At 42.2% G+C, this 18,240-nt stretch overlaps 1 long non-coding RNA gene and 1 pseudogene across 2 annotated transcripts in view; one reads left to right on the forward strand and one right to left on the reverse strand.

Moving 5' to 3' along the window:
* LOC128567374 (uncharacterized) overlaps positions 1 to 18,042 on the forward strand; it is a 30,393-nt gene extending 12,351 nt beyond the window's left edge. Inside the window, exons 3-4 of the long non-coding RNA XR_008374888.1 lie at positions 8,145 to 8,364; positions 14,380 to 18,042. This is a non-coding gene — a long non-coding RNA (uncharacterized LOC128567374). The remainder of the gene's footprint in view (positions 1 to 8,144; positions 8,365 to 14,379) is intronic.
* On the reverse strand, positions 10,499 to 11,135 carry LOC128567259 (ATP synthase F(0) complex subunit C2, mitochondrial-like; annotated as a pseudogene). Its single transcript, XR_008374840.1, has one exon. The product of XR_008374840.1 is annotated as an ATP synthase F(0) complex subunit C2, mitochondrial-like (transcript).
* Positions 18,043 to 18,240: the final 198 nt, after the last annotated feature.

Genomic DNA, 18,240 nt, shown 5'->3' on the forward strand with positions numbered 1-18,240 from the left:
GTCCTGGAAACTTGTGTTTCTTTTTTTATCTTTTTTGAGCCTCAAGCTGTCACCCTGGGTAGAGTGCCCTGGCATCACAGCTCACAACAACCTGCAACTCCTGGGCTCAAGCGAGTCTCCTGCCTCTGCCTCCCAAGTAGCTAAGACTACAGGCACCCGCCACAACGCCTGGCTATTTTTTGGTTGCAGCCGTCATTGTTGTTTGTCAGGCCCGGCTGGATTCGAACCCGCCAGCTCAGGTGTATGTGGCTGGTGCCTTAGCCGCTTGAGCCACAGGCGTCCAGCTGGAAACTTGTGTTTTTAACAAGCTTCATAGATTCTTATCATGAGGCAAGTCTGAGAAACATTAAAACTGGAGATGGCATAGAGCCAATTTAACATATCTCCTATTCTGCTCTCAGATATCACTATCTCTTGCCACTTAATTATGGCTCCAGGTCTCTCCTTGGCTCTCCAGCATCTCATCCTTAGAGCAGTAAGAGTGACCTGTTTAATAATAAAAAAGAAAATCTGGATCACTCACTCCCTTTTGATATTTCTCCACGAACCCCCATTTTCTTTCGTAATAAAATCCATGGGCCTGAACAAAGACTGCCATCCTTGTTCCCCCAGCCTTACCTTTTGCTCCCTTCCTATTACTTGGCCCTCATGTGGGTTCTTAGCGCTGAAATTCTCCTCGTGCCCACCCCATGCATGCCTCTCCCCAGTACGCTCCCAGCCTTGGGCTTCAGCTTCCAGAGGCCTGCTTGAGTGGGGCGCAGTGGCTCACACCTGTAATCCTACTACGCTGGAAGGCTGAGATGAGTGGATATCTTGAGTTCAGGAGTTCAAGACCAGCCTGAGCAAGAGCGAAACCCCCATCTCTAAAAATAGCCAGGTGTTGTGGCAGGCACCTGTAGTCTCAGCTAGTCGGGAGGCTGAAACAAGAGAATTGCTTGAGCCAAAGAGTTTGAGGTTGCTGGAGCTATCATGCCATGGCACTGTACTGCGGGTGACAAAGTGAGACTCTGTCTCAAACAAAACAAAACAAACCAAACAAAAAAACCAGAGATCTGCTTGGTGGTTTTCCAACTCTATCACCCTCTCCACCCTTCCTTAGGAAATCTAGTCTATCCCGCTTCTCTCTGTTTAGTACTTATATTGTATCCCATCTTTCCTTCTGCAGCAGTTGTCATGATTTTTGTTAGTTTTTCTCCACTTCTAGGAGGCCGTAAACATTTATTAAGTCTCTACCTGGGAGGGGGATTTAAACATTCATTAAGTGAAGAACAGGACTTGTTAGTTCTTTCTCTACCTTAGGTGGGTCTAGACATTCATTAAGAGTAGGACTCTTGGGCAGTGCCTGTGGCTCAGTGGGTAAGGCACCAGCCCATATATGGAGGGTGGCAGCTGGTTCAAACGCAGCCATGGCCAAACTGCAACAAAAAAAATAGCCGGGTGTTGTGGTGGGCACTTGCAGTCCCAGCTACTCGGGAGGCTGAGGCAAGAGGATCCCCTAAGCCAAGGAGTTGGAGGTTGCTGTGAGCTGTGATGCCATGGCACTCTACCAAGGGTGATAAAGTGAGATTCTGTCTCTAAAGAAAAAAAAAAAAAAAAAGAATAGGAATCTCAGCTCTGTGCCTGTAGCTCAGTGAGTATGGTACCAGCCACATACACCCAAGCTGGCAGGTTTGAGCTCAGCCCGGGCCTGCTAAACAACGACTGCAAACAAAAAAATAGCCAGGCATTGTGATGGCGCCTGTAGTCCCAGCTACTTGGGAGGCTGAGGCAAGAGAATCGCTTAAGTCTAAGAGTTGGAGGTTGCTGTGAGCTCTCTACTGAGGGCGACATAGTGAGACTCTGTCTCAAAAAAAAAAAAAAAATAGGATTCTTGTGTTTCTTCTGGTTCTGTTAAACTTCCTTCTAGGTTATAGAAGATTCACAACAGATAACCCTCTGACCTTCTTACGAGGCCTCCAACAGATGACCTTTAGTCTTTTCTTTTTCTTTCTTTCTTTTTTTTTTTTTTTTCCAGTTTTTGGCCGGGACTAGTTTTGAACCTGCCACCTCTGGTATATGGGGCCAGTGCCTTACTCCTTGAACCACAGGCGCTGCCCGACCTTTGGTCTTTTCCACCGCATCTCCAGTTACTGAGTTACGGCTGGCACACCCTCCACCTCCTGAACTACGCATACCAAATAGTGCCACAGTGTTCATCAAACAAGACTCAACCACTTATAAAAGTGCCCCTTTACTCTAACTCATCTGCTTGCAGATGCTCTTAATAAATTTCTGCTATTAGCTCTACTTGGCCTGGGACTTTGAGACACCTTTCCACCTTTAGACATCTAACAAACGGTCCTGGGACACCTCTTGACATCTAACAGTTTTAATTCATCACTAAGTGGTTTTATTTTATTATTATTATATTTTGTTCGTAAGAGCAACCTTTGCACTAAGTGTTTTTAAATGTTTAAAGTCTATTTTTTTGTCCCTAGCATCAGAGTTCTACAGGTCAGGGAATGGGTCTGACCTTTTCCCACTGTACCCCCGCATCTAACCCAGGGTCTGGGACATAGTAAGTTCTCAATAGGTATTTTAAAAATAGACAACAAATTTAGTGATCAGTGTAATAGCAATTATAGCTACAAATTATTGCCCTTGCCCACCATGTGATTTGCACATGTAGGTACTTGGATTTACATCTCTCCCATCTCCATACCAGCAGGGTAGATATTATCTCCATTTTCAGAGAAAAAAATCAAGACTCGGGACATATAATGATTTGCCCAAGGCCACAGAGTTGCTTTAGTGTAGAGCCAGGCTGAGATTCTGGATCAGTTTTACTCCAAAATCTATGTTCTTTCCTTCCAGTTGCCTTGAGTGTTACCTAGCATGCTGTCTGACCTACCCTCTTCCCAATACTCTCTTCTTCCGAATTTTGTATTCATCCTGTTCTCCACACTGCCAAGCCAGTCCTTGTTAACACAGAGTTGAGACAAAGCTCCTTGTAGGTTTGGCTGAAATGACAGCATCCTCAGCTTTTCCTGAGAAAGTCTGTGTTTGAGAATCACAGTGAAACTGAACAATTTTTTAAAAGCCACTCATCTATGACAGCACCCATAGCACAGTGGTTATGGCGCCAGCCACATATACCAGGCTGGCAGGTTTGAACCCAGCCTGGGCCAGCTAAACAACAATGATAACTACAACCAAAAAAAAAAAAAAAATAGCCAGGTGTTGTGGTGGGTACCTGTGGTCCCAGCCACTTGGGAGGCTGAGGCAGAATCTCTTAAGCCCAAGAGTTTGACACTGTACGGAGGGCGACATAGGAAGACTGTCTAAAAAAAAAAAAGGCCACTCATCTATGCAGTAGCATTCAGCCTATTTATGAGCTCCCTTTTATATGGAAAAAGTCCAGAAATGTCAACAAGTCTCCAGGTGTGGGTGGTGCCTGTGGCTTAGTGGGTAGGTTGCTGGTCCCATATACCAAGGGCGGCAGGTTCAAACCCGGCCCCAGCCAAACTGCAACAAAAAAATAGCCAGGCACCGTGGCAGGCACCTTTAGTACCAGCTACTCGGGAGGCTGAGGCAAGAGAATTGCTTAAGTCTAGGAGTTGGAGATTGGTGTGAGCTGTGACACCACGATACTCTACCGAGGGCGATAAAGTGAAAAAAGAAAGAAAAGACAAAAAAGAAAAGAAAAGAAAAAAACTTAAAAAGAAAAAAAAAATAAATAAGTCTCCAGGTGACTAAGTACAGAAATAATGAGTGATACTGCAGCCATAGACACAGGCCGCAGGAAGGCTCACTGCCCTGGCAGGCCTTAGTGGCCATGGCCTGCCAAGTACTTGCCAGTGAGATTCCTTTCTTCCTGGCTTGCCACTGAGATTCGGAAGGGCTGTGGAAGCAGGCCAGAAACAGCAAAAATTATACAGTACGTGGGTTCAATTTATAAAAATGAGACTAAAAGTATCTAATTTCATATTACATATTGGGTTTTATAAACTTAAAAAATTTCAAGTATACTGAAGTTTTTATAGCATTTAGCTTTTATAGCCTTAAATCTTTAAATACCACCCCTGTCCCCACTTAGTTTTCCTGATTATAAACGCCTGTGGTATCATTTGTAACAAGGGAAAAAATGCTACTATAAAAACCAGAGTCATGCTTCCTCTGGGAATGAGAGCTACCGTGGGCAGCAAAGCACCTTGAGAAGGGTGAAAATGGAGGTCTCAGGAGGGGTCGCTGGCTGGGTTGCTCTGCCTGGAGAAGGGGAAGAGTGTTCTTTATCTGGAGCTAGAGGGCTCAAGGAGAAGACAGGAAGGAGAAGAGAGGGATGAACTGAGGCCAGCAGGGAAGAAAAGGTCAAGGAAACTTTGTTTTTTAAAAAAGAACAGAGCTGTCCAATACTCATTTTGAGCTGCTCTTCACGATGCAGCATTAAGCGAGTGCATTGTACGCACACACCTTGTTCACCCTGGCATGTACCCTGGCACTGTTTCGTGGAAATTACAGGAACAAGGCTAAATTCCATACCTGGGTCCACAGTGAAAGTGGAACCAGGATTCAGCACTGGAGGGAAGGGAGCCAGTGACAGCAAGGGGCAAACAGCACCCTTAATCACAACTGGGAATCATGGTCTTCTGGACCCTGCCCTGACATCTTCCCATATGTAGAAAGGGGTTCATAGGTGATATTTCCTGGATTTGAAGGGGCATAGGAAGAGTCCCAGCTGACACCTGAGGTGCATAGGCAGAGAGTTTCCTAGGCTTGTTTCTTGTTTTTCACCTTTAGATCTCTTTACCTTTTACAGAAACTATGGTACAGGGAACAAGGCTTTTGAAGACATACCTGAATTTGAAACTGAGCTGTTTCAATTGCTTAACTCATTTGAGGCACAATTTTGTTCACCATAAAAAGGATCTCACAGGACACAGGATTTTGCAGAGGTTTAAATTAAATAACATATCATATATGGGTTAAGAGTTTCAAATACTAGCATCAGAGTGCTTGGTATTTCTTTTCTTTTTTTTTTGAGACAGAGTCTCATTTTGTCGCCCTCAGTAGAGTGCTGTGGTGTCACAGCTCACAGCAACCTCCAACTCTTGAGCTTAGGTGATTCTCTTGCCTCAGCCTCCTGAGTGGCTGGGACTACAGGCGCCCGCCACAATGCCTGGCTATTTTTTGTTGTTGTTGCAGTTTGGCTGGGGCCGGGTTTGAACCTGCCACTCTCGGTATATGGGGTGGCGCCCAACCTACTGAGCCATAGGCACTGCCCAATATACACGTTTTCTTGGATTTACAGGAATAACTTGATAGTTATTATATGTGAAGTCTTGTTGGTAATTTTCTTTTCTTCTTCTTCTTCTTTTTTTTTTTTTTGTGAGGCAGAGTCTCACTCTGTCACCCAAGGAGAGTGCCGTGGCATCATGATAGCTCACAGCAACCTCAAACTCTTGGGCTCAAGCAATCCTCTTGTGTCAGCCTCCCAAGTAGCTGGGACTACAGCTATCTCCACTCACCACTATCCCCAGCTAGTTTTTCTATTTTATTGTAGAAAAGAGGTCTCACTCTCACCCTGGGTAGAATGCCATGGTGTCATAACTCACAGCAAGGTCCAACTACTGGGCTCAAGCGATCCTCTTGCCTTTTCTATTTTTAGTTAAGACAAGGTCTCATTCTTGCTCAGGCTGAACTCCTGAGCTCAGACGATCCACCCACCTCGGCCTCCCAGAGTGCTAGGTTACAGGCATGAGCCGCTGCACTGGCCTATTATTTTTTTTTGGGCGGGAGGGTGAATTAGCAGATTCCGACTACCATGGCCACTGTCCTGCTCTAATCCTTGTGGATCTGGGACTTCTAGAAACATTTTGTTTGCTTGTGTTTTTGGTTTTTGATACCATTTTCTTAACTACCAAGGACATTATTTGAAAGACAAGATATGTATGTAGAGAAAATATATTTCAAATAAGTGAATTTGGGATCAACTAACATGAGTGGAAGGAATTGCAGCTGTAAGTCTTTATTATCTGTGAGCTAATAAAGAAACTGGGTTCAAGGGCATTTAAGGATATGTAACTTTTCTTGGCATTCAGGGTCTGCCCTCTATTGGCGAGATGTGCGTAAAAGTGCTTTTATCACTCAGAATTAGATTGAAATGAAATTTATTTACTAAGCATAGTTTTTATGGGAAGTTAAGTATGAATAAGGTAGAAAGCCCTTTAAAAACTAAAAAATAAGAATATAACTTTTTTCTTAGTGAGGGATGTAGTTAATGCAGGAAGAAGGACTGGGAGAAATGTTAAAGAAAACAGACAAGTTAGAAGCACTTTTCAATGTCATGTTTAGAGGAACATCTGCTTCAAAAATCTTGAATCAGGGCAGCACCTGTAGCTCAATGGGTAAAAGGCGCCGACCACATACACCCAGGCTGGTGGGTTTGAACCCGGCCTGGGCCAGCTAAACAGCAATGATAACTGCAACCCCCCCTCCCCAGAAAAAAAAAAACAAAAAACTGGGCATTGTGGCTGGTGCCTGTAATCCCAGCTATGTGGGAGGCTGAGGCAAGAGAATTGCTTAAGCCTAAGAGTTTGAGGTTGCTGTGAGCTGGGGCGCCACAGCACTCCACCGAGAATGACATAGTGAGACTCCATCTTGGAAAAAAAAAATCTTGAATCAAATGAGGGACTGGATACTTTTATAGATGCACAAATAAAATCCACTCCATTTTTCTCTATGCATCTAATACACTATTTAATTTTACATAACTGTGTTTTGACCCTTTTTATACACCAGTTTATTCCCCAGCATTAAACCCAATGCTTGTCTTAGAATAAGACTCTAAAAATTTGGAGGTAAAAACTTTTTTTAGTTTGTTGCAGAATACTACCAATTTAAAGGCTTCTAAATTATAAGCAATAAGTAATAGTATGCCTGCATTAAAAAACTAAAGCTTAAGAGGATTTAAATAAAAGTATTTAAACTATATACTCCTTGGTGTATAAAATATTTAAATTATATAGAGTTTATTTACTTAAATTTTATATGTGAAAGTTCCCCGAACATTTCAGAAGACACTTACAATATTAATTCAAAATATAATTATTCTTAGAGTACCGAAAAGTCCATGGAAGCTTCATTATGATTATTAGTCTCACATGACACATTGCAGTGATGTGTGTATTTTCACTCCTTTCTCTCTGATTAATGGAGGGGAATCTTAAGGTCATTCCACCACAAAGGAAGGTACTTAAAGTATTTTAAGCATTAACCAAATTTATTCCAATTACCAGCTTTTTCATTAGGCATTCCTTTTCATTATCTGATTAACATGTCTCACCAGTGAGAGTAGTGTAAATGGTTGAATAATCTACGTGTAAGGCAAATATAATGAAAACAGCACTCTTGCTATATAATGAGATTTGTTCTTCATTTTCTCTATGTTAATTTTCTCCTGTGTGTTTTGAAATACCAATCAGCTGCTCTACACTACAAGATTGGTTTTTGGTGTGTTTCCTGCTATTCCAAGACCCCCCTCCACCCCCCAAAATTTTATATATCTTCTATAGTTACATGTATATCATATTTACATATATATTTGTATTTGATGTCTGGGTCTAGAGTTAAGCTTGAAGTTTGTCAGTTTTGCCGTAATAATTGACTTCCTCCTGTGATCAGATTTTTACTCTAACAAAGAAATAGATTACTGTAAATAATTTTAAAAGCAAGGTATATTGGACTGAGGATAGCTTTTGAAAATAGAAAACTCATCAAGAGATAGTGACTCAATTTATTGTGGGATTTGATATGTATGATGAAAGGGACAGAAAATTTTTTAGCAAGTATCACAATTCCTGATTTTTGTTTGGATCATAGTGCAGGGCAGGAATTCACTCTTTCCCTTATGGACCAGTTCCAGACACTGGGAACAGACATTCAGGATATTTCTGGGGTCCTAGGGGGGCTTGTAGCCTCCTATCATAACCCCCCGTTCCTTTTTAGCATTCTTGAGTCATAGAGTAAGAAATGGAGTTGTGACACACTGCACTCTGAACATCCTCTAACTTTGCATTGTAGGTAAAAGTGTGCTGCTTAGTTCCAAATTCTGGCTCTGCTACTTTCTAGCTGTGTAAGCATGGGTGAATTTCTTTTTTTTTTTACAGGTGCAAAACAGAGGCTTTAATCCACACAGCAATGAAGGTGCAAGGGGCTGAGTGCATGGGAGGAGCCAGGAAGGCAATGGCCCGGTCCTAGGAGGAAGGCAGGCACTGGCCTCCCCTAGGAAACTACATCTGTGACTCTTGTGGCTCCTGTCCCAGCCTCTGCCCAGACCACCAGCAAGATCCCGGGTCAAGCCCCTGTGTTGTGCTTCTCAGTGCATGGGTGAATTTCTTAACCTTTCTCAGCTTTCTCGTGTGTAAAATGAGAAAACTAAAGTACCTAACTCATGGTGTGGCTGAAGGATTAAATGAGATAATATATGTGATGGTTCAGCATAATGGTATGTGGTAAGCACTCGGTGGAAGACATCTGTTACTATTATTTCTTTACTTCTGTAGCTCAGAATTTCTTTGTGGGTTGTTTGTTGTTTGCACAGAGCTTGGTAGCAGCCCACTGAGACTGTTGAACTGAATGGATAGGTCAGAGTTTGGTCACACAGCATCCACATTATATAAAGCCAAGAAACTGGTTAGGTCTGGAGGTGCTAGCAGATTGCTTTAATTCATGGCACTGGCCTTAAAAGACAAGAGGAGACTCTTGCTTCGTTGCAAACCTATCACTGGCGCTAGAGAAACATTGTTCATGTGCTTGATTCAGAGGCATCTCCCCTCATTAGAGTTACTTACTGGCTTTTTGCTGTGCTATATTTAATGTAATAATTCTAGCTATGCTTTAGTCAAAACGCAAATATTTTTAAGTGAACTCAACCCTACATTGCATTGCTCTAGCAAGTTATGTGACAGAAAAGAGAGTGCTGCAGTTATGCATGACAGTATTTTTATGAGTCGATCTTATTGCATGTTTATACAATTTTGTACTATTAACATTGAACAGGAGGAGACTAGTTCATAATAAGTTCATAACTCTAACCAAGGTGTTAATAATCTCTTTGTCCTTGTTAATATTACAATATGGTGTGTAGTACCAGGGGCGGAACAAAAAGTATTCTGGCATGTGTAACTGCTTGAATGAGACATTTGGGAGTCTAGCTTGACCAGCGATTTGACTAGGCTGTGCAAAAACAGGGGCAGATATTTAGCAAAACATCCCTACCTCAAGGTTCTTTTCTTCTTCTTCTTTTTTTTTTTGAGACAGAGTTTTACTATGTTGGCCTTGGTAGAGTGCCTTGGTGTCACAGCAACCTCAAACTCTTGGGCTTAAGTGATTCTCTTGCCTCAGCCTCTCGAGTAGCTGGGAGGGACTACAGGCACCTGCCACAGTGCCTGGCTATTTTTTGTTGCAGTTTGGCTGCGGCCGGGTTCGAATCCACCACCCTCGGTATATGGTGCCGGCACCCTATTCACTGAGCCACAGGTGCTGCTGAGCTTTTTTTAATCAGAATTTGTGCTTAAGCTGGTACACTTAGTATATACAGATACTTTTGGGACAGTAAAGCAGTCAATGAAATGCAAGAAAAAGCTTTTAGTTTTTAAGAATAACAAACACCTCACTTTCTTAATACAGAGGAGAACTTTCTTTCTTTCTTTTTTTTTTTTTTTGAGACAGAGCCTCAAGCTGTCCCCCTGGGTAGAGGGCTGTGGCATCACAGCTCACAGCAACCTCCAGCTCCTGGGCTTAAGTGATTCTCCTGCCTCAGCCTCCCAAGTAGCTGGGACCACAGGCATCCGCCACAATGCCGGGCTATTTTTTGGTTGCAGCCGTCATTGTTGTTTGGCGGGCCCTGGGCTGGATTCAAACCCACCAGCTTAGGTGTATGTGGCTGGTGCCTTAGCTGCTTGAGCCACAGGCACCAAGCCACAGAGGAGAACTTTCTAATCAAGGCAGACATTCTACTAAGGTAATACATCTGCAGAGATTTTATTTTATTCTGAAGAGAACAGTAGCTAGTGGTTTACTGAGTGCCAATTCTGGGCCAAGCTCTGACCTTAGCTATATGTATTAACTCACTACCTTGAGGTAGTTAAGTTTATAATTCCCAGTTTATAAATTAAGAAACTGAGGCCCACTGAGGTTAGATAACTTGCCTCGGTAACTGATTGAACAGGGATTCAAATACAGGCCAGTTGGCTCCTGCAATTGAGTCCTTCTCCTCTAAATTACTTGTCTTTTGGATGTCCCTCCCCCCCCCAAAAAAAAACTTCGCAAACATCAATTGAGATCACTCTAGAAATACTTTATTCCTCATATTTTTTTAAAAAGAAGAAAATTATGGAAATTTAAACTAAGTATTTTTCTTGCCTGAAAACATTTCACAGAAAATGATTATTAAAAAGACTTGGGGGAAGGGGGATATAACAATCAAAACTAATTTTTTTGTAGGTAGCCATTACATTTCTTTTTTTTTTCTTATTAATACAGTATTTATTTACCTTTCCTCTGTCAAACCCTGAGCCAACCACTTTCCCCAGGCTGCCTGGGGAGGTATGGGAAAGGAATACACAGGGCAGAGGAGAACGGGAGAGAGAACTATGGGAGGTGGAGACGGCTCCTTCACAGGGCGAAGAGGATGAGAAAGGCCACCATCAGGCAAAAGAGCCCCATGGCCTCCGAGAGGGCAAAGCCCAGAATGGCGTAGGAGAAGAGCTGTTGCTTCAGAGAAGGGTTCCTGGCATAACCAATGATGAGGCTCCCGAACACAGTTCCAATCCCAGCCCCAGAGCCAGCCACACCAACTGTGACAGCCCCAGCCCCACTGAACTTGGCTGATGTCCCTTGAAACAGCACTGGTTTGGAAGCTGCGGCTAGGGACAAGTGAGGCCAGGGAACGTGAGGCTGCCAAGATGCTGAGGTTCTCATCTGTTCATGTCCGTGTCTCTGGTCGTTTCAGCACCACCACAGACAGTGGTCGGCTCAGCAGCTGAGAGGTGCTCTTGACCAAGGAGGGGGTGGAGATGAACTTTGAGCAGGCGTACATTTTCAGGGGTGGGGGGCTTTGGCAGGAAAGCTGCTCCCAGTGCAGAGAAGACAGAGAGGGGCGGGGAGGCGGGAATAGCGAAAGGAAAGCCGATAGCCATTACATTTCTTTAAACTGTCTCAATGCCAATGTGTATTCTACAAAAGAAAATGGTTTCATAAATTAATTGATTTAAAAGTAGGTGCCGGTGTTATACATTTTTTTATAAAAAATAAAATAAACTTATGTAGTGAAAAAAAAAAGACTTGGGGGGAAAAAATCCTGGTCTACAAAGGACACTGCTGGGGAAAAAAAAAAAGGCTTGGTGACACTGTCTGCTTTTCAAGGCTTTCACGTCCTTGGTGAAAGGATCATGTTCTAAGAGTTCGGAGGTTTGGATTCTAGGCTCTTCTAGTAACAGCTGTATCACCTTAGCAAAGTCACTCAACCTCTTTAGATTCTTTTTTCAAATGAAAAATATTAATATGTTGTTATTTATCTTACATAGTTACTGAGAGAATCAGAATTGATAGGAAATGATTTAAAAAATACTACATTCTATGGAAATATAAGGTGGCTTTATTACAGCTTATTGTCATTTGCCATATATGGAATCCTGTAATCTCAGAATCGAAAGACACCACTGGTGTACCTCCCAGAGGGCAGAGTGGAAACAGCTGTAACTATTGCCCTGTGTTAAAACCCTCACTTGGTCCCTTCGTTACTTGGTAACCTTGATCTGACTTCTCTCTCTCAGCTTTATTTATAAAAGAGAGAATAATATTTACTTTTCAGTGGTATAAGGATTAAGTGTGACAGTGTATAATAGCAGTATCCTGTCCCATGTTCTCTCAGGAAATCCTCAGACAGCCAAAACAAAACAAAGCAAAACACAACCTGCCAACTGAAATAAATAAAAACAGCAAAAATAAAAAAAAAAACAACATAATATTTTGAAGATACATGAAGTCAATACATACTTAAGTATTCCCATAATAAGAAAAATGTTAAGTATTCTTACTAGTACGGCATGTGAAACGTATGAGATGCCAATGGCATCTTTATTTTTGGAAAAATAAGCAATGTTGTGCTAACCACTTACAGTTTTCAGAAGACCACAGTACCATAAAATCTTATAAGTTTTAGTTTCTTTAGGTTTAACTTTCTACACAATCAAATAATATGTGAGTAGTGGCAGTGTAGTGAGCAGAATAACGACACCCCAAAGACGCCCGTGTCCTAACACCTAGACCATGTTATGCTGTATGCCAAGGAGGAGTTAGGGTTGCGGAGAGAATTAAGATGCTGACCAGTTGACTTTAAAATAGGAGCTGAGCCTGGTTTATCCAGGTGTGCCCAGTGTAATCACCACCTCATAAAAAGTGAATGAGGAAGGCAGAAGAGGGGAGAAGCAGAGAGATGGCACCATGGGAGGACTTGGCCGAATGTTGCTGCCTTTGAAGATGAGAAAGGGGACCATGTGCCAAGGAAAGCAGGAAGGCACTGGAAGCCGTGCAGGCGAGGATACTGACTGTCCCCAGAGTCTCCAGAAAGGAATGTGCCCTGCCGCCCCTTTGAGTTTAGCACAGTGACATCCATTTTGGACTTCCGAACTACAGAACTGTAAGATGATGTATTTAGGCCTTTTTGTAGGACACTAAATTTTGGTAAGTTGTTACAGCACCCATAGAATATTAATATAGGCAGTTTTCTTTCTTTTCAACCCTTTTACCTTATTTTTCTTTTCTAATTGCATTGGTGGAGACCTTTGATACACTGTTTAATAGGAGCGGTAATACTACATATCTTTTTTTTTTTCTTTTTTGAGACAGTGTCTCACTTTGTTGCCCCAGCTAGAGAGCCATGTCCTCAGCCTAGTTCACTGCAACCTCAAACTCCTGGGCTCAAGTGATCCTTCTGCCTCAGCCTCCCAAGTAGTTGAAACTACAGGTGCCCATCACCATACCTAGCTAATTTTTCTGTTTTTAGTAGAGACCAACTAGGTTTCACTTTGCTCAGGCTGGTCTCAAACTCCTGACCTCAACTGATCTCAGAGTCCTGGGATTACAGGCCTGAGCCACTGTGTCTGGCCCCTTTCTTGTTCCTTACTTGAAAATTAATGTTTCTAAATTTTTGCTATCAAGAAATGTTATTTGCTCTAGGTTTTTAATGTGTTCATCCTTATATCAGGTTAAGGAAAACTCAATTAAATTAAATTTAATTCATTAATTAATTAATTTATTTATTTTGAGACAGAGTCTGTGTTGCCCTCAGTAGAGTGCTGTGGTGTCACAGCTCACAGCAACCTCAAACTCTTGGGCTTAAGCAATTCTCTTGCTTCAGCCTCCCAAATAGCTGGGACTACAGGTGCCACCACAATGCTTGGCTATATTTTTTGTTGTTGTTGTAGTTGTCATTGCTGTTTGGCAGGCCTGGGCCGGGTTCAAATCCACCAGCCTCGGTGTATGTGGCTGGTGCCCTAGCCACTGAGCTACAGGCGCCAAGCCTATTTTATTTTTTAATCAGAGAATAACTATTGAATTTTATCAATGCTATATTTTAATTTCCCTTCTCTTATTCTATATATTTCTTTTTGTATCAAATAGGACATAAATTAAGCCTTTTCCTTCTTGCTTATATTTTTGGGAATGGTGATTAGTCAGGGAGAAGAGTACTCTTTCAAAATTAATGAATATTTTAGCCCTAAAAGTAGAAAAGATAGCTTTATTGTTGTGGAGTTCTCAGAGGAGTACCAAAATTGTTAGATGAATCACAGAAGAAAATGAGAGCCAATTATGGCAGTAAGTTACAGATAACAGATTTAAAACAGCCCACACGTGCAGTCTATGTGGCTGAAACTATCAAAGGGCGGGTTATCTAGTCAAACATCCTTACCCAGTTTTTCTGCTGTCACTTGTGTTTATGTTCATTTTTGTTTTCTGAAGGTAGACGGAATAGCACAGGAAACTCTACAGCTACTCAACATCAAAGAGGCTAAGATAGTCGGTAGCTTGTCTGCCTACCAAACATTTCAACCGCAGATGAAGTCAACGCCGTTTCTTCCATGGTCCGGCTGTTCGGTATTCCTGTCTTCTCAGCCTTCTTTTGTTTTCAGTATTCCTGTCTTGATAGATTTGCTCATTATAAACGTGACTCATTTTCTCTCCTTGTTTCCATTCCAGCGTTTCCTTTACTTTGTGAAGTCTAAAGTCATAATTTAGAAAAGTTGGTAACTAGTTGACCAATTATTTTGTACCCCCCTGGAAAACATTTCCCAATTGGGACTTTCTGATTCTTAGATCTTGTCATTGTCCTTGAATTAGGTGTTTGGATGGAAGTCGGAATCAGTCTTCAATTCAAGGTAAGAAGTGACTCCTCGCTTTCTCGATGGAGCTGTGAGAGGAGAGTGGAGATGTGGAAAGGAGCACCAGAGAGTAAGAAGTTCTGAGGAAAGACAGCCTTGAATCGAGTCACTCCTTGGAACATCTCCTATGACCTGAAGCAGCAAGGCACCTTGGCAGACTGCATACCTCAGCTACAGCAGGTTTTGACTGAGTTAGAGCAAATAATACTGCAACATTAGAGCGGCAGTATTATTAATAGAGCAATAATAATTGCAGCATTGTCCAAACCGTGTCCTATGAAAGCTGTGGCTTTTATCCTTTTCACAGGCATTACAGTTCGCATTCTCATCTTGAAGATATTATTTGTGGAACATCCATACTGTATTATAGGGCACTTGTTTTCTGGAAAATACAGCTTGGTCCAGAAGAAGTGAAGGACAGCCCCCACTGAAGTATTTTTTGCTATCCTTGTTTTGATGTTGATATTATAATTTGTAAGAGAATAGAAAGAAAAATGTACATAGAATTATGTCTCTTTTCTTGAGGGATTCTTTGCTATCAATTCTGATCCAAATTTTTTTTTCTGATCCAAATTTTAACGTGAATTATAGGCTCTCTGTTGTATAGCACATTTACACACCCAGCTGCTTATATTATCCCTGAATGACTTGTTCTGTATCTCCTTGGGTAATTGCTTTCATGCATTTATTACTTATCTTTTGGGTGACAGTCACATGTTGGATATTAAGGACATACGAACAAACAACACAGACATCTCTATTTCTGTAACAGCCTGTAAGAAGTGCTGTGATAAATGAAGCACAAGTGTGAGGCAGCACCGAGGGCAGCTGCCTAACCAAGAGTTGAGGCTCTAGAACGGTGATTATCAACGAGTTTTCTGTGGTACACTGCTGAGCTGTGACAGGATCATAGGTGTGCCATGAAAATTTTTGAACATCATTAATTAAATTATTTTCAAAAGAATTTCAAGCACAGTAAATGTATTCTTTTCTGTTTTTGCTCTTTTTTGTTTGTTTGTTTGTTTGTTTTTGGCCAGGGATGGGTTTGAACCCACCACCTCTGGCATATGGGACCGGCGCCCTACTCCTTGAGCCACAGGCGCCGCCCAGTTTTTGCTCTTTTTTTGATCAACATAATTTAAGTGTGCCGTGGAAGTTTAACTACAGGTTCCAGTGTGCTGTGAGATAAAAAAGGTTGAAAAACACTAGTCTAGGAGCTTGTCAGAAATATAAATTCTCAAATCCCATCCAAGATCTGCTGAGTCAGAAACTGAAGGAGTGGGGCCCAGCAATCTGTGTTTCCTCAAGTCCTCCAGGTAATTCTGGTCAATGCTGAAGTTTGAGAATTCCCATACTATAAGTAGCTTCCTAACCTGGAGGGACAGTGAAAAGCCAATACACACAAATTGAAAGAAAGAAGATGTAGAAGGTAAACATCCGATGGTAAGTGGACAACACTACACACAGTGCACGAAGATACAGATAAGCCCTGCAATGAAATTACTAGATGATATTCCACTCTACTTTATATGAAAACATGTTAGCACATCTTCCCTTACCCAGCATGCCACAAATGAACTGTGAGCATTGTTTTACCTATTATTCACATTCATAAAATTCATAAGTTCCAGGGGGTTTTATTGTTGTTGCAACTTTTGTTATTTTTTTTTTTTTTTAGATGGAGACTCACTCTGTTGCCCTGGGTAGAGTGATATGGTGTCATAGCTCACAGCAACCTCAGACTCTTGGGTTCAAGCCATCCTCCTGCCTCAGCCTTCTGAGTAGCTGGCACTATTGATGCCCACCACCTTGGGCAGCTAATTTTTCTTTTTTTTTATTTTTATTTTTATTTTTTTTGTAGAGACAGAGTCTCACTGTACCGCCCTCGGTAGAGTGCCGTGGCGTCACACGGCTCACAGCAACCTCCAACTCTTGGGCTTACGCGATTCTCTCGCCCCAGCCTCCCAAGCAGCTGGGACTACAGGCGCCCGCCACAACGCCTGGCTATTTTTCCGTTGCAGTTTGGCCGGGGCCGGGTTTGAACCCGCCACCCTCGGTATATGGGGCCGGCGCCCCACTCACTGAGCCACAGGCGTCGCCCGGGCAGCTAATTTTTCTATTTTTAGTAGAGATGGGGTCTTGCTCAGGCTGGTCTTAAATTCCTGAGCTTAAGCAATCCTCCCAGAGTAGGATTACAGGTGTGAGCTACCATGCCCAGCCTAACACAGTAGGGTTTAATAGTGTTTTGAGATGTAAGCCAAGCATATGTGCCCAAATCAGCTTCACTAAAAATAGTTTTTCTTTTTTTTTTTCTTTTTTGAGACAGAGCCTCAAGCTGTCGCCTCTGGGTAGAGTGCTGTGGCATCACAGCTCACAGCGACCTCCAGCTCCTGGGCTTAAGTGATTCTCTTGCCACAGTCTCCCAAGTAGCTGGGACCACAGGCGCCTGCCACAATGCTCGGCTATTTTTTGGTTGTAGCTGTCATTGTTGTTTGGCAGGCCTGGGCTGGATTCGAACCCGCCAGCCCTGGTGTATGTGGCTGGCACCATGCTGAGCCCTAAAAATAGTTTTTCAAGGAAATTTAATCATGCTTAAACTCCTCAGTGTCCCATCACCAGGCTGATAGCTTTGTGTTGAGTAAAAAGCCTCTTGTGATCCAACCTGTGCCCAGTTTTATAGCATCAGCCATGCAAGTCATCAACCCTTGCTTGTGATCTTTCCATGCTCCCTAGCCATGGGATGTCTTCATTTGCATCCCCACCACCCATCTGTGGAATACTTGCTATCCTCCCAAGACTCAACACATGTCAACTTACTAAACATCTCTTCCCACCAAGTTGATATAATTTCTCACACTTGTCACTGCTAAAACACTTCTCAGATGGGTACAAACTGTATGTTTGTCTCCTTCACTAGATAGCAAACCAAGCATGAGCCCAACCCATAGCAGGTTCTCAAGAAATATTTTAAAAGAAATAAATGAGGTCAGGTGCAGTGGGTCACTCCTGTAATCTTAGCACTCTACGTGGCTGAGTCGGGAGGATCGCTTGAGCTCAGCAATTCAAGGCCAGCCTGAGCAAGAATGAAACCTATCTCTACTAAAAATAGAAAAAGTAGCTGGGCATTGTGGCGGGTGCCTGTAGTCCCAGTTATTCAGGAGGCGGAGGCAAGAGGATTGCTTGAGCCCAGGAGTTTGAAGTTGCTGTGAGCTATGATGCCATGGGCACTCTAGACTAGGGCAACAGAATGGGACTGTCTCCAAAAACAAAAAACTCTATTTACTGTAGGGGTATCCTTTATAAGAAATCTCACATGAAAAAATCTTTTCAATTAGGTTTGATTCTTTGAAGTAATTGGTGTGTTTTTACCTTTTGGATAATGTCCATGTGTTATTGATTTATTCCCCTTTTTTGCTATGGTCACCAGGAAGCTCAGAGCCACATCAGTTGTTCAATTTAATGCTATCATAGAATTATATGTGTTAGTATCTTTTCATTATAACTTTCTTTGTGGTCTTCAACTATGTTTATATATGGTTTTCCTAGTTCTTATTTTTAAACTTACTTATGTAAGTTCTTTATGTTTTTAAAATTTGTATCAAAGACTATGTAAAATGAAATGAAAGGATGAATTTATAAATAAGTGGTTGTATTTGCTTTCTTTGAGTCACAATTCTCTATGGTTATGATGAAGGGTGTGAGGTAGAAGGGAGGTGGGTATTAGTTACAGGGAAGCCAGTTAGGCTTTTTTAAAAGTCCAAGAGAGAAATAAGGAGGGTCAAAACTGAGGCAGTGGTAATGGGATGGTGTAAAGGGGTGG

Source organism: Nycticebus coucang, chromosome 1, assembly GCF_027406575.1.
Source record: "Nycticebus coucang isolate mNycCou1 chromosome 1, mNycCou1.pri, whole genome shotgun sequence".
Taxonomy (NCBI): domain Eukaryota; kingdom Metazoa; phylum Chordata; class Mammalia; order Primates; family Lorisidae; genus Nycticebus; species Nycticebus coucang.